Source organism: Myiozetetes cayanensis, unplaced genomic scaffold (genome assembly GCF_022539395.1).
Source record: "Myiozetetes cayanensis isolate MyiCay16 unplaced genomic scaffold, myiCay2020 scf2-11, whole genome shotgun sequence".
Classification (NCBI taxonomy): domain Eukaryota; kingdom Metazoa; phylum Chordata; class Aves; order Passeriformes; family Tyrannidae; genus Myiozetetes; species Myiozetetes cayanensis.
The window spans coordinates 19,232,581-19,254,776 of NW_026087411.1; the positions used below are offsets into that span (position 1 = coordinate 19,232,581).

At 41.2% G+C, this 22,196-nt stretch overlaps 1 long non-coding RNA gene across 1 annotated transcript; it reads left to right on the forward strand.

Moving 5' to 3' along the window:
- Window positions 1-420: 420 nt before the first annotated feature.
- LOC126640693 (uncharacterized) lies at window positions 421-21,455 on the forward strand. Its single transcript, XR_007629119.1, has 3 exons — window positions 421-522; window positions 14,320-14,377; window positions 21,416-21,455. It is a non-coding gene; the product is annotated as an uncharacterized LOC126640693 (long non-coding RNA).
- Window positions 21,456-22,196: the final 741 nt, after the last annotated feature.

Here is a 22,196-nt window from a genome sequence, read left to right on the forward strand (position 1 = left end):
CCTCTGCCATCCCCTGTGCCGTAGATGATTTCATGGGAGCCCCTGGTGGTCTAGTGGTAAGGGCGCGGCGCTGTCACCACTGAGACCTGGGTTCGATTCCCGGTCAGGGACACTCCCCGGGCCAGATGGAGCTCGTTAGCCCTTAAAGGCAACCCATCTACATCCTGAGGACCTCTCTGCCACCGTCCAAGCTCGCTTGGCCCCAGCAGATGAACCTTAGGATTAAAGGGTGGGCTCAGTTCCGCGCACACTGTGTCTCACCTAAAAAATCCAATGCGCAGGCTGAAAGGTGTAAAGACCTTCCCCGGATCTTCGCTCGCGAAGACTGGCCATTATTATTATTATTATTATATGATTTCATGGTCTCCTGCCACATTCCTTCTCAACCTCCTCCTTTCCAGACAAATGGCACTACTCCAATGCCACTGATCTATGCTGGGCAGCTGTTCTGTGGCTGTGATCAGCCTTGCTGAACTTCTCTGAGGGTTTGCTATGGACTTTTCCTGACAGATGCCTAGAAATGTATGTAGTGTCCAAGATGTAGGGGAATCAAACCTTCTTTATTCTGTTCTTTCTGTTTAGCTACTTATAATGAACATTGAACTATATTTTCATCAGTTATCTATGAGTGTATCCTCAGCACATATGCTGATGACAACAAGCTGAGTGGTGTGTTTGATACGTCTGATAGATGGGATACCATCCAGAGGGACCTGGACAAGCTTGAGAAATGGGCCCGTGGGAACCTCATGAGGTTCAATAAGGCCAAGTGCAAGGTCCGGCACCTGGGCTGGGGCAAATCCTGTTACCAATACAATCTGGAAATGTGGGATTAAAAGAAGCCCTGCCAAGAAGGACTTAGGGGTACTGGTGGATGAAAAACTGGACAGGAGCTGGCAATATGCACTGGACTCACAGCCCAGAAAGCCAACTGTATCCTGGGCTGCATCAAGGGAAGCGGGGCCTGCTGGTCAAAGAAGGTTATTCTGCCCCTCTACTCCATCCTTGTGAGACCTCATATGGAGTGCTGCGTCCAGCACTGGGGGCTGCAACAGAAGAGGGACACGGACCTGTTAGGGTGAGTCCAGAGGAGGGTCACGAAAAGATCAGGATGGAGCACCTCTCCTCTAATAAAAGGCTGAGAGACTTGTGATGGTTTAGCCTGGAGGAGAGAAAGATCCAGGGAGACCTTATTGCAGACTTCTAATACTTAAAAGGGGCTTACAAGAAAGATGGGGGCAAACATTTTAGTAGAGCTTGCTGTGATAGGACAAGGACATGATTTTAAACTAAAAGAGGGTATATTTAGACTAGATATAAGGAAGAAAGTTTTGACAATGAGTGTGCTGAACCACTGGAATAGGGGGGGCAGTTGCCCCATGCCTGGGAACATTCAAGGTTGGATGAGGCTCTGAACAACCTGGTCTAGTTGAAGATGTCCCTGCTTATTTTGTAGGTGCTGGATTAGATGGCCTTTGAAGGTCTCTTCCAAACCAAACCATTCTCTAATCTACCAAGAACCCAAGATCTTAATAGTAATGGGGGGTAAGCTCAGCTCAGAGACCATCACTTTATAAGCAAGGCTAGGATTGTGGGATTTTTTTTAGCCATATATTTCACTCCACATTTACCTACACTGCATTTCACCTGTCATTTTATTGCTTGGTCACTCAGTCTGGTAAGGTCTTTTGAAAAGGGTCTTCATAGACAATTCACCCTTAGTACACTGAATACTTTTCTTTCATAACTTATCACCAAGTTTCTTCAGAAAACTTTACCAATCCATTACCTTTCCACCCCATTTCTCTTTCCTTCACCTCTTTCCCCCAGCACTTATGAATATGTTGGACAGCACAGACCCAACACAGCCCAACTCCCTGGAGAGCTCTTCTAGTGTCTTCTCACCCATGCATGAGCTGACCTTTTACTGGTACCTGGGTTTCCTGTGCCTTAATCAATTAATAATTCAAACAAGGGGTTTTATTCTTATGCAATTGCAGCTTAGTTTCTGTAAAAGCCTGTGGAATCAGACTTTGTTAAAATTCATTAGGAAGGTAGATTATAACAGTGGATCACCCCTATCCATGTATTTGTCCCCTTTGAAAAGCTCCAATGGGAGTTTGAGACTTGGTAGTATTGAAGTTTGAGTAAATGATGTTACACAAATATCAAGTATTAATGCTGTTGTAGCAGCCTTAACAGAGGCTCTTTGTTTTCCTTCTTTGTGTTAGTGTCTTTTTTCTACCTTTGAGGACCAGAGTAGAAGAGTAAATATCTCTTCACCTACCTTGTGGACGCTTGGCTGCCTCTGTCTCATATTTGCTTCTGCCATCTCAGCCTCCACACTTTGCAAGTTGCCCCACATCCTGCACATTTCCTAACCTAGTGACAGGCTCCAAACCTCACTGCAAGAGGAAACGGGCCACACTGGGGAAAAAAAAGTTGTATTGTTTTGGGGGGTTTGCTTGTTTTAAACAGAAAGGGAAAACTCATCTGAAATTACCGACTACCCTTATCACCCACTTAGTGAAGGATGGTGATGTCATCACCAGGTTGTACTCCAAAATAGTGTTTTGGACACTGATCAGTTCTGAAGCATCAACAGCGTTTCAGAATATGGTGCACAAAATCTGTCTATGTGCATAAACGCTGCAGGTTAGTGATGTCTTCCTAATACATGACCCCAGGGTATTGCAACTATTTTACCTCAAGGCAGGATCTATCTGAAGGAGGAAGTGGAAAAGGGAACAAGACTTTTTGAAACTGAAAAATGCCCTGCTGAAGCTTGATCCCAAGATATAGAGAAATCTTCAACAATCCTGTAGATCATGAGGTCTGATGGAAAATCTTAGAATATTTGAAATTTTATATCAAGTACATGGAGATGTTTATTATTGAAAAAATGTACTTATGTACACTTTGTGTATACACATGAGATTTTTATCTCATGTACATGCATGAGATTTTTATCTATTCTCTCATATAAAAAATTATGAGGAAGGGAGGGCCTCTAGTGTACCAAAGCACTGCTTTCTTAGAGGGCTGCTTTGTTCAATTTCCCAGCTGACCTGCTGTACTATGACCAACACCAAGAAACCTATTTGTGGAGAACTCATGAAAAGCTGAACTGAAAAGCCTAAACATGTTTCTGTTTGATCCCTTAATTAAAAACCATATCCTAGATGCCCAGTTTCCCTGCCTTTCATGTGACACACAGTAACAATTTCTGATATTTTCCTGAGGAGAAAATGAAATCATCACTGGAATCAGATCAGACCTTTTCATAGTTCCTTATCCCATTTTCAAGTTTCCTCTAAATTTATTTCCATAAAGATAATATTTAGAGATTTAGATCGTTTCTGCTGGCAAATGATGCCATGCCCCAGTCTAGTGGGAAACTTTCAGAGTGGTATGATTCACTGACGTTGTACTCCAGATTTATATCCCCTGGTTTCTGTATGGTACCTTCAACCAGCGTTTTCCAACAGCAGAGACCAAACCTCCCTAGACCTTGATGTGAGCAACAAGCAGCAAGAAACACACAATCACACAGCAGGACATTGCCTCACACAAAACCTTCATATCCATAACGAGAGGTTTATTGCAAAAAACATTTGTTCATGTTTTTTTTTATTTTTTTTTTAAAATGAGGATTTAATTCCTCATTTAGTTTTTTTTCCTTGGGAAGCAACTGTTTCACAGACACACCATTATTTCCCTCACCCTTGCTGTGGGAATGGTTTGCTACAAATATGGATCTCAGTCTCCCTGCCTTGCTCAGATAGCCTCTTTAAAACCATGAGCTGCATGAGTAAGTAAAACAAATTGAAGTCATAAAATGGAGTCCATGTCTGGTGAGTGCCAGTCGCTGTATCAGCACCTGCTGACTGCTCCAATGCAAATTTTTATTGCATTCCCATCCATTTCTAGCGTTTGGCTTCTGCGGCATAATCCTCCCGGTCCTGAGCCACGATGAACCTCCTGTGCTCCCTTGCTCCCAGCAGACCAAAAAGCAGTTCTGCTTCTATTGTCTGGCTGACAGCACTCCATGATTTCTGCACTGCACTGGATTTTCAAACAGACACTGACTTGCAAGCCCATAGATATTTTTTTTTCCCAGACACGAATACGTATTAATAAAGCGGAGTTTGTTATTGCTGAATATATCAATGACATTTGTCTCAAAATTGTCGCTTTGATTGGAAAAAGCCCTGGCAAAGGCCTCTCTGAAATGCATCTCAGGCTGTGCCGAGCAAGATGTGTGCTCGGTTTTGTGCTGGGGCACTGTGACAGAAGAAAGAAACAATTATCTCAACACTGCCAATGTAATAGCTTTTGCTTATTCTTCAGCAAAAGCATAAGGGCCAAGTCCCCAAACATTGAAGTCAAGGGAAGGATTCATGTTGCTTCACTCAGCTTTGGATCAAAGCCACTGTGCAGAGGCATGATTTTGCAGTAGGTTGAAAAGAATATACCTTTTAAAAAAAAAAATCTAAAGAATAAGAACATGGATATGCTATTTCTAGCCCATCTCTGCTGAAATAATGAGAGTGGGGAAGTCTGGAGAAAATTCAGATAAAGACATTTGGAAAAATTTGAAAAACTCATCCAAACCCAGAGTTTTAGGGTGACTGACACTATTCACGAGTTTGTGGTGAATTTGAGAAATAGGCTGGGCAAAGGAAATAGCAGGGGGGCATTTGTCTACAACACATTGTTAGAAAAATAACTTTTGATTTAGAAATGTCTCATAATGCAATTAAAAAATAATATAGCAACATTGGCTTGACCCAAATGCACTGTAGTAAATGCTCCCCTTCCCCCAAATCATCCTTTTACCTCCTTCTCCAATTTCCTAACTTAGCCATCAAAGGAAGGCAGGAGGCTAATTGCCCAGCTGTGATTGTAAGGAAATGATTCAAACACCACAGTCGCTGTTGCCTCCTTTGTGGCTGAGCCAGAGAAGTGAGCCGTGTGCACTCCCATTAACTGGTAGACTAATCATTTTTTGCTGCTTGTTATGGAAAGCAGTGCACATGGATGTGTCTGTTTAGTGGGATGAAGTTCTGAGAGTGCTTTTTGGTTCCTGTGGCTTTCATCCTTGGTGCCAGGGTTTTCAGCCCTCAGTGGGAAGAATTAAGGTGCTTCCTTTTCTGGCTTTCTCGAAAGGCAGATTGTTTATTACACCTGGATGCAAGTTAAGCTGTCTGCCTTTGTGGAGACAAAGAAAATGAGAGTGAGCTTCACTGTAGGAACAAAAGCTCCCTGAGGTTGGAAAGACTGGCTCTGGATAAATGTACAGTGGGCTGGGGGTGTGAGTGTGTGAAAGCAGGCTGCCTTCTCATGCAGCCAAAGGGCTCTCAGACCCATCTTTAACCATGCCACTGCTCATCACTCCTATGGAATGCTCTTGGCAGGAGTGGAGAAGTAACATCTCCATCAACATGACCCTCACCGTGCTGGGTGCACCCTGTCTCTATCACTTCATTTCACTCCCCATCTTCTCTTTTGGACATAGTCTGACCAGTTCAGTTCAGCACCCTTCCTCTGCCAGTGACTATAGCAGATACTTAAGAAAAGGTTTTGAGGAAAAAATATAAATCTATTACCTACCCAAATTTCAGCCATAAGCAAGGCAGAGATACAGGCTGCCTCTCAATGCTCCAATTTAATAGTCTCGGATAAGCTTTCTACCATGAATTTGCATGGTCAGAACCATTTATACCTTCAGTTATTTTAACATCCTGTGGTGATAAGGTCTGTGCTTTAATTCTGTATCATGTAATAACAATACTTCCTTCTCTGTGTTTTAAACCCACTGCCTAATAATTTTATTAGGTGCTCTCTAGTTCCTGGATTGTAAGCAATAATTTTCAATCTTTCCAGATTGGCTTTACTGTAGTTGAATATAATTGCCAAGCTTACCCTCCCACATATGTCCCCTCTGCCATCCTTTGTCCAGGCAGAAGCCTGACCTATTTCCCAGCTCCTTTGTATGGCCGTTCCCTATTTAGGCAACACTATGAACTTTTATGCTCCTGATGCTTCCTCTTTCAGGGAGAAAAGAGGGTAGCTAAACTGCACAATATCCAAGATATGATGTGGTGTAAAGCAATATGGTTTGGAATAATGCTGGGATTTAATTCCTCTAATTTTCTTTTCAAATATTATACCTGCCTTTTTGATTCTTGCTGATAACTGAGTTGATGTTTTCAGAGAACAATGCAGAACAGCCTCAGGTAAAATTAACCAATATCCTGTTGTTTTACATTCATCACTGGAGTTGTTTTCTCAATGTCCATAACTTCATATATCTCGTGACAATATTACCAGCCCAGTACAGCATTGTACACAGAAATGATGCTGAGGTTTTTCTGAATACTTAGTTTTCTCTCAGTGGTTTTGTCAGGAAGACTAAAGCACACAGACTGGCCAGAGAATGAAGTGAGTGAGCAAAGACATCCGAGACCATCACTCCTACACCTGCAGGTAATAGGCAGAGAAAAACCTGTCTGAAAGTTCACCACAATTAGCAGTGTGGTTAAAGATGTTTCTGTATGGATTTTTTTGGTGGTTTTTTTTGAGAAATAGGTTTACATTTTGTTATTTTTTTTAAAGCAGCCTGAGAAAACATTGGAAGTGTATCCATTACTCAATATAAAAGAGCTATTTGTTCAGGAAAAATCCTATAATTTTGTGTTAAAGTGTTTATGCTAGCTTAAAATCAGAATGAGAGGTTTCATTGGACTGAGTATATAAATATGTTTCCTTCAGGAACAGACATTAAAATGAAAATCGATTCATATTTACGCAACTTCAAATGTGATGCTGTGGGGGCAGAATACTGCAGAAGCCATTTCACCAGTAGTATAGTCATCAGCTTCACTCCTGATCTCACAAAGGAGTTTGATCTATGGGGCAGAACTAAGGAGGCCTTTAAGTTACCATTGTACAAAGTGTGAGGTGAAAGAAAGGCAGAGATCACATTTTCACTTCTGTGCAAAGCCTCTGCTAGCAATATTTGAAAGTCTACTGTGGTTCATTGTATGTGGAACAGGCAAAGTGCATACAAGGGGGATGTTTTGGGGAAATCACCTTTAGAAATGCTTCCTTCTTTTTCTCTGGTAACTTGTGGATAATTCAAGCTTGGACTGGTTTGAGAGACCTAAAATAAATAACCCTGGTTGAACTTAACAAGGCAACACTTAGAGGGGAGCAAACAGGCACGTGAATTTGATTGAGACTTTGGATAGTTTCACCTCCATGACTTGCTACCCATCTTTGCAAAGTGAAATAATGTCCTTTCACCCCATTCAAACAGTAAGAAAATTCAGCTGGGTAGAAATGTGAGATCTAGAGCCAGGGGAGGTTTCAGTGCCTGGCACTGCTGGTCCTGTTGGAGATGTCAGTGCAGGACAGGCTGAAACGTGGTGTTGCTTTGTTTCTGCCTTGATATATGTTGGATTAAACTACATGCGGTGGAAGAACTTCAGTGAAACAAACTTGGTAAACCCAGAAGCAGCAATGTGTTCCCTTGTGTTATCTGTTTTGAATGTTTGTGTGAGGGGACAGAGAGGGTCAAATATTTTTGGAAAGAGAGGAGAGCTGCATTAGATCTTGAATATCTTGAGTGAGACCTCTGTATCCTGAACTGCATAAATGGGGAAATATTCTCCTATTCTGCTTCTCTTTTTGTGAGAGGATTTGCCCCATAAATGTGCTTTAGATATCTTCAGAGAAAGCAGGCAGGGTAACAGTGAATTTGCTCCCAGATCCCAGTGGGATCCCAATGGGAATGAAGATGCAAAGATACTCAATATGTTATCAGGACACATATCCTTCAGAGGCTGCCTCGAGTCCTTGAAGATATTTACTGACAGATGTGGAATAATTAAGTTCTGGGAACCTGAGACATCTCCCAGGCAAGGTGGGATCAATGAGGGGATTTTGAAGATATCATGATTTTGCACTCTGTGAAATTGAGTCCTTTTGCAGACCTAGACCTCAGATGCAAGCAGTGATGCCCTGCTGAAAACCTCCAAGGAGATTAATCCAGTGAAGAATCAAATGCATAACTGGGTGCTTAAAGACTTACACACAACAAGAACTGAGATTACATGGATAAATTTAACTTCAGGTCACCTATCTTTGAATAGAAACATGATAAATTTTAGCTCTATTGAAAATATTTTTTGTGATTGATGCTGATTTAGAGGCAGTAGATAAAGAAATGTTGTTAGTTTTGAACATAAGCAATATTTATTGTAGTGGTTTTGTGTGAGTCGAGTATTTTCAGGATAGGATCTTCTGGTTGAACAGGCAACATCATGTCAGTCCCTCCTGTTTTCATTAAATGTGAGAGTACGATTATATCTCTAAGAATAACAGTGTACAACTCGCCAAGTTAAGAGGCCTTAGAAAGGCCTTTAAAGATAGTAGTCCACAGGGGACATGGGAACATGAGGTTTTCTTTGCTTTGGACAGAGGGGCTGTTTTCCAACACCTCCTAGTCCCCTGCTTGCCAGCAGGGACACTCCCAGGGTCACAACACACCTACTGCAAAACAGTGTCTTGGTTTAGAAGAAGGGGACATTTTGAAAAGGGCACTTTTGACAGAGGGTGCATGTTCACCTCTCACTGCTTGCAGAGAAAAAGCTCTTTTCTTTTTTCAAATCTATTAGGCAAATAAGAAAAGCTGTCAGAGAGATTATTTTCCTGGGAAACAGAGTACTGCAGAAGGGATGTAACATCTTAAAGCACATCTACTACACCTGAGTTGAGTTGTGTCACTTCTAAATACCTTGGAATAGCACGGTCTCACCCGCCCCATCATTAAATCATGAGTATTAATGGGACTTTCAAGAGTGCATCCACGGGGAAATGCACTGCATCTCTCTGTTAGCTTCCTTCACGATGACACTGTGTGTGCACATTGTGGGCTTTATTGGCAACAGCTCCTTTTCATTTGAGATATGTAAAGATGTATTTACAGTACAACAGTTTTAATTACCGATACAGCAGTGATTAAGGAAAGGAAGGAAAGGGAGGATCCATAATTGGCTGTCTTTCTCTCTCGTCAGGAAGGAAATGTATATAAATATGTAAGATGAGATTTAACTACTGAAAGTGCATCAGAAGCATTATATGTTTCCATGATTGAAACCTTTCCTGGAGTCACGATAAGCACCCAACAGAAAAATAGGCCACTAATTAGTAAAGAAAGTGAATTATAATAGTACATGGCAATATCCATATCCATGCTAATGGAGTTAGAATGTGCCAGTATTCATTTTGCAAGAAGGAGCACTTTAGGACTAGGGTTGCTAGATGAACCTCAAATGAACAAGGCTGTGCTCCAGAACTAAGTCATCTCCTTAGACCATTGCCCTCAGCACAACAGAGGTAAATCCTGCCCTGGTACTCTAGTGGAAGATTTAGGGCTAGGTTTTAAGAAATGTGAAGCAGTTGCTGCTCCCAGTGAAGCTGGCATTAGCTGTTTCTGCTTTTCTGGTGGAAACTGGCAATTCACTGAAGCCAAGTCCTTCCCTAGATCCTTACATCTGGGGAAGATGAGAAATCTCCTGTATTTTTAAAGAGAAAGAGAAACCCCCCCAATAATTAAACCTTCCCCAAACTTGTGAGGTACAGAGGTGTGTTTGCCCTAATACAGAGCAGAAGCAGTTTTTTGAGAGCTTAAAAGCACCTTCAGGTCAGAGAAATTGTTTCCCACACAGCTCTACTTATGAATTCCTTTCCAGATATAAGGCAGTGTTGTGCCTCTGGGTACTCTGGGAGTGTGGGCTCACTCTCAAAATGTTCTTTTCTGTAGGGTTTGTTTGTGTGACTTTTTCTTGTATTTTATAGTTGATTAGCTTAGACTGATGCAATTAGTGTAATTAAGTGTAATTATGAATTTTGGTGCAAATTCATGTAATCATATATTTACAATGTGTAATTAGGTAATTACAATATGTAATTTGCAATATAAAATATAATGTCATTACAAAATGCTGATTAAATTTCATATAAAAAAAAGATGTCCTGGCACATTAAATGGATAATCTCAAAAGTTCATTCTTTTGGAATATCTTTAGGAACTCCCTTCCAAATGATCCAACCCTTCTACTTCCCATATGGAAGCAGAACCCTGCAAACATATGATTTTATAAACCAAACATATTTCCTGATCTCACTGTTGCAAGCTGAAAAAATACCCTCACGTTCCACCTGCATTTTCCAACCTCTTTTCTACGTACATACTTTAAAAGAAAAACAGACAAAAAGAGCTCCAATAAAACACGCCAACAATTTGCAGCAGCAGCAAAAGAGCAGTAACAAAGAGATTTATGTTTTGAAATTGTAATGATTTGTGCTCCATTTTATTGAATCCATTTTTCTGTGCAATATTTAATCTCTGAGCAGAGCATTTAAAATGCAGCAATTAAATGCCTTTATATGTTGATGCATCTCTGAGGACCAAAGATGAAGTAAATGGATTTTGCTTGTGGATGCTTTGAGGAAGTCTTCTGGGAAATGAAATTTCAGCATCAGCAGTAAATATTAGCTGAACACTCTCATGATTGCCATGGCAGCTTAAGGCTGCAGCAGTGACACCAGTGTATGCCCACAGAGTCCTCAGTTCCACAGAGTCCTCAGTGGTGTGTTCATAGAGACTGTTCATCCCTGTGGATGAGGACTAAATAAATGCCTGTTGTGTTTGACACAGATCTTCTTAAGATATTGAGGTTATTGGTCAGTGGATGTGATGATAGAGCTAAAGGTCACTCCCACACTAACTTAGCAAACCATCTTCATGCCTCAACCTATTAGCATATGAAAAACCTCAATCCTAGTATTTTACAGTGTCCCAGTAAGCATTTCCCTCCTCTTGTAGGACTAAAAGGTTCATTAAAAATACCTCAGTCTCACATTAAGGTGTCTTTAACCCATGATACTTCAAAGTTGTAGCAGATCTCTCAAGCATCCAGAGGAAATTATTATTACCTGGGCAGTCTCACAGCCACATTTCTACTGAGCCATAAAACTACAAAGCATACCACGGTGAAGCTGCTTGTTCTCTTGGAGAAAATATGACTTAATGTTTATTTTAGTCAAGTTACCCCCCAATTCATGGGAAATAATTGAGAAGGCAATCAGGCACTACAGAATTTAATTTTTAGTCTGATGTCACTGGTTAGAATAGATACAAGGGAGATGGCTTCATCCATTCAATGCAACATCTCTGACACTGCAAATATTCTGTAGCTAAGGAGCAAAGTGTTTCATGGGCCCAAAAGGGGCTATGAGGTGCTTTTCAGAGTCCTGAGGGATTTTGGAAACTGGCTAGCTCCTGGTGCCAAGCGCCCAACGTAAATCAAGGTATGTCAGGGAAGCTTCACCCTTGTTAAAAAATGATGTGATCTCCAAACAGGCACGAAGCCAACAGCTGAGCTTGAAGAAGTGCCATGTCATATACTGCTCCATGTTGGCAGATTTCCACTGCAATCGACACCTTTGCACAGCTAACACCTTCCTGAGCTCCAGATGCGAGAGCACTACATCTAACCTGATTACAAATCCTGCTCAGCTTGCCAAGGAAAATAGATCTGAAGTTTCCAACAATTGCATTATGAACCACTCTGAAGAAATAGCTTTCCCCATTGGTTTCCAAAAAATGTGGTCTTCTCTACCCTTGAAGCAGGGTTTTGAGCAGAATCTAGGCTTGCTTTCTGTTAGGACTGAAAGTGAAATATGAGCAGGACCGTAAACAGAGAACAAGAACTGCTGAAAGCAGAGGGAAACTCATTAGCTGGGGAACTTTGCTTCATGAAGCTCCATGGAAAAACAAGATATTTCACTAACCACCTCATTCACAAAACTCTCAGTGATGCACAAGGAATCTGTGCTATTGGTTTCCATTAATGCCTGTGAAGATTAACCATGAAAATATCTGCTGCACAGATGGGAGAATAAATTGTGTAGCTCTGCTATGAAATAAACGTGGATGTTACCAAATAAAGGACAGGTTTGTGCATAGGCTGTAAAAAACAGCCTGTGAAGTCTGGCTGTGAAGCTAGGCAAAGGATTAGGTGCTGGGAGGATTTGGAATACAAATAAATACACATAATTGAAATAAAGAGGAAAGGCACATCTTTTGATAGCAGAAGTACATGTTAAGATAGGAACAACCATAACCAGGAATTGCTTTTTCAAGATAAAATAGAGTCCTTCAAAATGTCTGTAAAGAAAATAAGATTATCAGGATGTCTTTATCATTAGAAGAAAAGGAATATTAAAAGACCTCAGTTAGGTCTGAATAAAAAAGATAAATTTCAAGTAAACTGGCATGGAGTTTATCCATGGCTGGGTTTGCAGTAGTAAAGTCAGTGAGGGTATAAGCTGTGTGATTTACAGGCAGTAAGCTTCTGTAAAATTTACAAACTGCTGTTATAAAATGTCACCTTTTATGATGCATTCCACTCAGCCTGCATATATAAAGGACACTGCAATAGAAAGAGTAGCAAAGGCAAAGCAATCTTCTCTCCTACCCGACCAGCTACCTTTTTTGCTTTTACAGCAGTAACTGTATCATGTGATGTCCCTGGTGCTAGTTTTTTCCTCATTAGTTTTTCTGTTTGTGTAGATACATTGTTGTCCTTGACATTATTAATAGAAAATTTAGGGTAGTTTAAATGAGAGTTTTTTGTGAGATGCTTATGGATGAACAGACCAAGGCTCCTCCCATCCCCCTCAGTGTTTAATTAAAAGTAGGGTTTGTGACAGAGTTCGGCAATTTTCTGTTTTTTTCTGAATTAATTTAATTGCTCAGTCTACATCTATACAAGACTTAGGCATGATAGGCCTTAGTAATCCAGAGACAAAATTAATTCATGAAACTCTGAGTTTCTCTGGAAGTTCAGCATCTGTTTCCAACCTGACTCATTAAATCTAGAAAACCTCCAAGAATCCCCCTCAAGGTGTCGAGTCTGTTACAAGGCTTTGCTGAAAGGGTGACTGGGTCACTGCACCTTTTGGACAAGTTCAGGTGTCCTGGATAGGAATCATTCTGGCTGATGTTATCAGGTTTCTGGTCCACAGGTGTCCAGGCTGAGCTCCTCAGCTGGGTGATCTATGGTGACCGATCTCCTTTGAAGTCATAGCCCAGTCCTTTCTTCCTGCCAAAAGCACCCATGCAAACTAAGCCCTGCTCAGCCTGCACACATTTCTCTCATTTTTGGTGTTGACTGAGGAGATAATTCCTACCCAGAGCTTCACCTCCAGGTAAAAGCTCAAACATTATACCCTCTGCGGAGTCCGGTGTGAGTGACACAGCTGCCTCTGATGTAAGGGTAGAGTCCTGATACTCTTCTTCTTTGAGTGCTAACAAAAAAGAAATACTCTTTAAATTAAGATTTTAACAGGGCTGTATTCTGGAAGTTCAGGAAAATAAATCAATAATGGTGGTGATAAAACTGCAGTTTAGTGGTAGCTGTTATAGTAAAACAATAGTCAGTGCACAGCCATTTTACTACCCAATGGCAATGGTTTCTACAGTTTGCTCTGACAGATTTATTGTTGCCTTCATTTAATAATCTACTTCTCTTTAGCACAACCACCACCATTATAAGTTTGAAATAAGCTCTTTTTAATTTTACTGCACAAAATCCAATAGATTATATATCTATTGCCTCACTAGGAAAATATTTGAATTCAAACTGTTCATAAACAGAACAACAAAGAAATACAGTTTAGGAACCACCTCTTTTGATGGAAATTGGTTGAGCCTCATCAGCTTCAGCAGAGAAGTGTGTCTGAGAGCATATGGGATGGAGAGTGCTATGGCTGTGAACCTGCCAGTAAACTCCAGGAGTTGTGTGCCATGCAACGAGTAACAACCAGCAGACTCGTTTAAATTCATGGTAAAGCTGTAGTGAAGTAATTCAGATCTGGAAGTTAGGAGAGTACAGGCATATGGGGGAATTTGGAGTCTTGGAAGGAGAAGTTTCATGTTATGTCTTTAAAGAAAATACAGACCAAGTGTCATGCTAGTACAACTCCACAGCTTCTTATGCCAAGGAGGACAAAGAATGGAATCATTTTTCAGCACTGAATTTTCTGAAAATACTATGACTTGAGGTAGATTGGGTAACCTATGAGTTAGAGGGTTACATGGCCAGGACCTTGCATGCAAGAGGAACAATGAATAAATCCAGTAAAATCCAGTAGTATTAAAAAAAAAAAAAATCAAAATGGGAAGATGCTTTTGATGTTGAATGAGAACTTCATTCATGAGTATTATGTCTTCCTCTTGTTCCACAGAGAGTGCTTCTTCTCACACCGTGCTTCAGAGGCTGTGCTGGTGCCTTGCTCTACAAAGGTAAGAGATCAGACCTGGTGAGTGCTGTGTCTGACCAGGGCCAACAGGAACTGTGTGGGAAAGGACGTGTTGTGTGAGGAAGGTGGCAAAGTTTAGGGGCAGAGAGGTCTCAAAGAAAGAAAGCTGGGTGCATCTCTTGACAGGCATTTGCAGGTGGCATTTCTCCCTGCACTGTGCTTATATCCTTGTGCTAGCTGGAATTTGAGCTTTTACAATGTTTTGTTCCTGGCCTGTGGATTTGAGTTTGATCACTGAAAGCCAGAAACATGTTAAGTCTTGTAAAAGCGCTTACAGCAATTTGTGGAGGAGCAAGGTGAGTTTATAAAGCACAAGATTAACATTATTACTCCACAGATTAGATGACTTAAAGCAGGATTGCAATGAGACTATGTCAGGACTAAAAATAGAGAACTGACCTCTGGGTCCCTTTAGCATAAAGCCATCCTTCCACTATGAATGTGCTTGCCTGGCCCTTTTGAAAAAAAATCCCAGCAGTTCCACTGATTTTAATGAAACAGAATAGGCCATAAGCACCTATTCTTTCAGCACTGCCTTCTGCACTGGTATCTAGTTCAGATTTACTTCTGCAACATATGTTAAATGCTTGATAATAAAATATTTTAGCAAATCCACCATTTTTCAATGTAGTTACATAAATTAAGGATGCATAAGTCAACAGAACTGTATTATTTCATCAGCAAATACAAAAAGTTGGCACTTCAAAGCACAAAATATTTTGTACAAATGTACTCAGATAGAAATGTAGAGAAAAAATCTTGATGTATGTAGAAGCATTTCTTCTCTGTATAGAATTACTCTACCAAAAGTCTTTAAACACTCACTAGCCTCCTTCAACAGCAAAGGACCTGGAACATGTCTTTTTAGAATCAAATCTGTTTTCTTCCTCATTTCTTCTGGTTTGAGGATTTTGTACCAGAAAACTGAACCCAAAGCAAACCTAGTTCTATACTGCTGGGCTGGGTGGGCAAAAACAGTTTTAGGCATGATGGAAACACATGCCTGATATAATTTCTTTCATTTTGCCCACTTATCCTACTAAATGAAGTCCCCTTCCTGCAAAAGGAGAAGTTAGAAATTAGGCTGCCTGTCCAAATCCAATGAATTTGTGTGCAATATTTACATGCCTGAGCACTGCTTTTCTACCAGGTTCTCCATATCTGTGCATTCTCCAGTGCACAGAAGAGGGGTACACAAAGAATGAGCAGATGTTCGCTAGGCGTGTTTTCCTCATTGTTCCATGAGCAGCCCCATGAATTATTTGCACACACCATTCAAGCCTTACTCAGCAAACAAGTTGTTATTTTCCTCCTGGGCTCTCCTTTGATGTTCGCTGCTACAGTACCTAAATGCTTCACAAATATTAATGCACTTATTTTTATACCATTCACCTGGACATGCATTAACTCCCCTTTACTGATCATAAACTACAACACAGGGATAGAGGTTAAAAATATCCCCGTCTGCATGCTGAGATGGAGGCATGGGGGTTTGGTTTACAGCACACACAGGACTATCCAGCACTTTGCTCTCAGCTGGAGCTGCACAAGCTCCAGCCTTCTGACAGCATGCCTCCTGTGTCTTTCTAGGTACCTCATGATGCCCTCATAGCCAGCCCCACTGAAGTTCTTCTTGCCAGAGGTGTGGAGGGGTACAGCTTTTCAGGGGTAGGGAGACTCTAGCAGCCTTGCAGCACTTCAGACTGTCTTGATTAATCTATACAACTGGTTGTGATTTTCCTGAAGAATCACAGATGTGCAGAAGCAACAAGGTTTCATCCTCTGGGTATAAAAAGAGCTGTTAATTAATAATTGGACATCTCAGCTATTTGGATGGTAGGATGTGATTTGTGGTTTTGCATACATTTCTCCAAGTAGGACATGAGTTCAAAATTGTTTTGAACACTTCTGAGGGACTGGGCTGTGACAAGGATCTGTGCCAGCAATCCTGTCGTGTCTGTACAACTGTGCTATGAACACGGGGAGATTTCTCTGTCTGCAGCTTTCGGTGTTGGTGAAGCTGAGGGATGCAGGTGTAAATACCAGGGATCTGAACGTAGCCACAGCTGAAACATGTAGGTGGAGATCATCTCACAGCTTCATGAACCACTGCTTTCTACAGAGGAAGGAGGGATTACGATTCTGTTGAGCCCCTCATTTCTCTGATGTCTTGATGTTGCAGTATTGTGTAGCTGCTTAGTTTTCGTCTCAGTTTTGGAGCCCAGCTCTAGAGGAGACTGTAATAGTGTAAGAATATTTGAGAGGAATTAAAATTAACAGACGAAGCTGATGGAGTGCCTGCATTTGGCTTGGATCAAGGTACCTGGATGTGACCTTGGAGACAGAACAAAGAGTTTCTATAGGCACATCTTACAGACAGATTGGCTCTTGTGAAACAGCACGTTGGAGGGACAGCCATGCTTCTTGCTAAATGTTTTCTTGTTATACTGTGTTCAGCACTCAGTGAGTGTATCCAGATGGCTGCCTCCCTCAAAACCACTGCAAAATACTTTTCTAGATAAACAGCCGGGACACTGCTGAAATAGTAAAGAGAGCTGCAGGCTATCATGATTATTACAGGACTGTGGGCTGCAGAAAAGCCAGAGACAGGATTATTCAGAGTTGATACCCCTCTGGAAGAAATCTCCCTGTCAGAGTTGCTGGTCAAAACTTAGTATAGTAAAACTTGTAAAACATAAGATCCATTTTTGCAAGTTTCATACAAAATCAGACAAGAGCTTAGAGACGGCTTTGAATATTGTACTATGGAACAAAAATGAGGAAAATGAGGTTCATATTAGAGATGTAATTTTTTCCCAGGTTCTGCTGCTTACAGGAGTTTCCTCGACAGCTGTTGTGCATATGCACCGACACATATTCCCACCAGTTACCAACTCAACGTGGATTTTGGACTGCAAAAACAGGCAGAATCCCAGCACCAGGTGGAATGGCCTGAGGCCAGTTTCTGCATCCCAGCGAGCCTCATGCAGGCTCTGAAGTAATTTCTGTGAGCCTTTGAGTGCCTTACAGAGAGGATATATTAAATATACCTTAGAGGAAGAAAGGCAAAAGAATGAATTATTCTAAGACCTGCAGAAATAATATTCAAATGTCTAAGGATTGCTCTGGTGTCCCGAGTTGAACCAGAGGAGTGGATCAATTTTATCATGGCTGATGAGTCTCAGCTAACAGTACCTCTTGCTCCTACACAGGGAAGTAATTTTGTCAGTTTAGAAGCTGTGTGTGTGGGGAACTACCTCGACAGCATTATCTTGCACAGGACAGCAAGACCACTGGCTAAGGGGATTAAAAAAACTCCAGAAAATTCTGTGACCATCCCTACCCCAAAGAAATAAGATGGATAAGGGATTAAGGTGCCTTAGGAAACTCAGTGTTTCTGAAGATATTATGAGAACCTCTGTCTCTGATATCATCTATTCAAGATGTAAGCACTTTTTTTCCCCCTAAGAATGGGCTTTTGCTGAGCTTTCATACTAACCAGTGGAAGGAACAGCTGTTTCTATTAGTGACAGAGAAATTAGTCAAATGGTTGGTTAGTTGCCTCCTGGGAAAGCCCCTGTAAAGCATCAATGGTTGCCCAAAAGCCATTTAATTCTTATAGTTATCAATGAGAATTAGCACAAACTTGTGAAGAGACAAGAACAGACACAGCTTCTAAAAGAGCACATCATTATCTGTTAAGTTAAAAGGGTGAGGGAGATAGGCACTGGTATGACAGTGAACCAGTATTTCTAACAAAGGACAATTCTTCCTAAAACAGAAATATTAAATGTCAAAACTCAATTTTGAGTTCCTGAGACTGTCAACCTTTTTCCTGACTATAAAAGGGTTCTACATCTAATACCTTGATTTCATTTTTCAGGGTTAGAGATAGTCACTGCCACAAAGGTAGTAACTAGGTACAGTTACACAGTTACACAGTAATAATATGCATCCACTGTGGAGGATTTTCATCTTTGATGATTTATTTGGTGAGTTACAATTCACAAGGGAGCCCCTGGTGGTCTAGTGGTTAAGGGTGCGGCGCTGTCACCACCGAGGCCCGGGTTTGATTCCCAGTCAGGGCCACTCCCCGGGCAGATGGAGCTCGTTAGCCCTTAAAGGCAACCCATCTACGTCCTGAGGACCTCGCTGCCACCGTCCAAGCTTGCTTGGCCCTGGCAGATGAACCTTAGGATTAAAGGGTGGGCTCAGTTCCGCGCACACTGTGTCTCACCTAAAAAATCCAATGCGCAGGCTGGAAGGTGTAAAGACCTTCCCCGGATCTTCGCTCGCGAAGACTGGCCATTATTATTACAATCCACAAATATTTATTAGACTGAGGAAAGGGGAGGAATACCTCCTGCAGATCAGCTCTGCCAGGTGGTTCAATCTGATATGAATTTGAGGGCTAGCCCATCACCAAGAAAAATCCCTTGAGTTTCAGTCTTGGGGCATCAAGATCCATCTTCTACAGGATGCAGTAAAGTGGGTTCATCCTGCAGTACAGATGTTAGTACAGACTCTGAAAATAACCCACCGCCCACAGCGTGATGAGTGCAGGTGGTGTCTGGAAATGTACCCATCTGGCAACTCATGGAGGTGGGAGCAGAGATGTGGTTCTCCTTGTGTTGTTTCAGCCCACTTGTATAGTGGGTAAAGAAGTGGCTTCCCTCCAAATGGGCTTGTCAATTGGCTCCATGCACATTTCAAACCACAGTCAGTGTCAGGGAATATGACACAAGACATGGTACCTTTGGTAGAGGTAGGTGGAGAAATGTCTGGGTGACAACCCTGTTCTGTCATCAAGACTTACAGAAAAGTGTGTTGTGCCTGTACTGTTGTAATGAAATGTATGGCATTAGCAATCCCTGCAATCTTGCAGCCATGAAATTGCTGAAATGAGAGGGTTTCTCTGGTAATGTATTCTTAAATGTTTCCCAGTCTGAGCTAAGTGTCTGTAGATTTTGTGTCGATTTCAGACTATTCAGTCTCACTGTCTCCTGTTACCATTGTGTAACAGAACAGCTACCTTAAATGGAGATGTTTCTGGCTTCTGGCTGGGTAATTTAAAATTCTCAAATGGGAAGACTGGGAGATAGCATTTGCTAAATAATTAATCACATATGATCTTGTTTGCAGTCTGAACTTTTTTCTTGTGGGGATAAACGGATGCTTGCACGAAGAACAATCCTTTTGCACTAATCTGCACAGACAAAACTTTGTTGCAGCCAATATTAAACATCATGGGAAATCAACATGGCTGCAATGGATAGCTGTTAAGAATATAAATGAGTGTGCTTAAAATTTTTGGGGTTGTGTGAAATTCAAGCTGAATGCAGGAGCAACCCTCAAAGAATGATTTTTTTTATATATAAATAATTCACTGTGTGCACAAAGCCTGCATTTTATTTCTATTTAGCTTTGAATTGCTTGAATTTTTTTTTCTGTTATATGGGAGATGTGGAAGCATATTATTGGCTGTATCTTTACAAGCAGAGATGTAATTCTGGGAGTGGTGGGAGAGCTTGACTCATGCCGTGATTTCTACCACAGACCTTGAACCGTGACAGCCTCTGCTATCCTATTCTTTCCACTCACCCCTGAAAAAGGCAGAAAGCAGGAAGGATATTGTGTGAACACAGCATGGAAGCCAAGGGCTTTTTTATACCCTGTGATCCCAGCAATGAGACTGGTAGCCTGCTGAAGGGAGACAGCGATGGCTCTGAATAGCTCTGGGGAAGGACTCAGGCCGCACTCCTCCAGTCCACTGAAATGTGCAGCACACCTTAGCAGTGAAGCAAACAAGCAAACCTCAAAAAGGGAAGCAATATGCTGCCCTTGCTCAAAGATCCAGTCGCTTCACAGAAGGGACTTCATCTGCCTTTGGGAGTTTTTACTACTACTCCAACTTGCAATTCTCTTCACATATCGCTTCAGTCCCCAAATAGCATCTTACAGCTCTAAAAATCAGAACCCCCTAGACCTCCTGCTAGCATAATAAGATTTGTTTCCTGCTTATTCGAGTGTGTCTGTGCGTGTTTAGAGAATTGAGGCTTGGAGCAGGGGGTTGAAGGAGACGATGCCAAGTTGAAGTACCCGTTTTCCATCTAAACTGCTGGGAACACATAATTATAATCGGCACCTTAAAATATCAAAACATCTTTCAGAAAGACTTCCACTCCATAGCAGTAATTATTGCTGTATGATCATGAGGAAACATCATATTCAAGAACACTTGCTGTAGTTTGCTTTACAAGAATGTGTATATTCAAAGATTAAAAGAAAAATAAATGGAATTATTCCTCTGAAGGCATTGAAATTCATTTGAACTGATGGCCTCAAATGCATGTTTGTCAAATACAGGTAATGTTCAGCTACACTGTAAATCACAGACTACCAGGGCTTGTGCATACTGATGAAAATGATGAGCTCATGCTACTTCTGCCTGATTTTGTCAGCTGTATTTAGCTTTATATTTAATATTTATCTAATAGTGGACTGAACCTGTATAACTTCATATATCTTTCCTTATTAAATGTAGATTTGGTGTGATTTGTGGCAGAGGTGTGAGAACAGGTCGTGTGGTAGAGGTCTCAGAACTCAAAGGTTTAAGTTACTTTAACTAATTTTTGTGTTTTACCAAAATTAAGATGTCTCTATGCTTTCTGCCCGTTTTTACAGTCCTCAAAAGGTGGTGAGCTGAGCTCATATTACAAGGCCTTAGCCATCTCCTGCAATAACTGTTTTTTTGCTAACACATAAAACATTTAATTAAAAGGTTGAGGGTTTATACAGGCCTCAAGTCGGGAGACTGTTCCTAGTTTTTAATCACATTTTTGAAGTAAGAATGGGAGAGTTCATGTGAGTTTAATTTAACTGTAATAAATATTTCTCCTGGGTGGTTGTTCTAGGGGCTTAAAAATTGAGTGGGCTGCTATAGGGTCTCAACACAGAGTTTGTGTGAGCTTTTAAGATCAATGGGCTTAATAACTGGATTTGATCTTTGTCCCTCTACCAGTAACTGTCAGCATTGGCTGGAGCCTCCTCAGCTTCCAAAGGGACTATTGCTCTGTGAAGAGACAGTGTCTGACTACCTGAATCACTGACATCCTCTCTGTGCAACTCCTCTTTGGCCTGTATGTAACTACCATGTCCCTTGAAAGGTCTTCTAGAACAAAGCAGTTGGTACTGGGACTGAAGAAGCATTTCCTCCCCGGAAGGTGAGTGAGCCCAGGCCAGAGATGAAACACATGGAAAGGAGATCTGGTAGGCACTGCCAGGTGTTCACAACAGTTACCATTTTCCAGGAGACAACTAAGGGTATCCATCCTTTTGAAAACAACCTGGGAAGATGGTGAAAGGAACCTGCTAGAAAAGAATTAAATAATCTAGAAATGCAGCTTTGGCTACAAAGTCAAACATTCAATTTTTTTTTTTTTTTAACTTTGTTACTATGTATAATTTTGTCTGAAGTTTTCTCACATTGTTCGTGCTCTTGGAAGAGGGTATGTAGCAAAATTAGGTTCTATCCAAGGATATGAATTTGTCTGAAGGCCATTTATGAGAGTGCATGTTGCTAAGAAAGTACTGAGTTCCCTCTATATACCTTTTTACTACCAAGGAGGAAAAGCGTGAGATATGTTTAGCATTTGGGGTTTTCATATGTCAGAACTACGAAAAAACAGGGGGATCCAGAGAGGAACCAGACCACACTAACTTTCCTTCCTTCAGTGCTGTCTTACCCTGCAGTATTTTGCCTCCCCAGATACTGCTCAGTTTCTTTGGTTCATCAGTGGAAT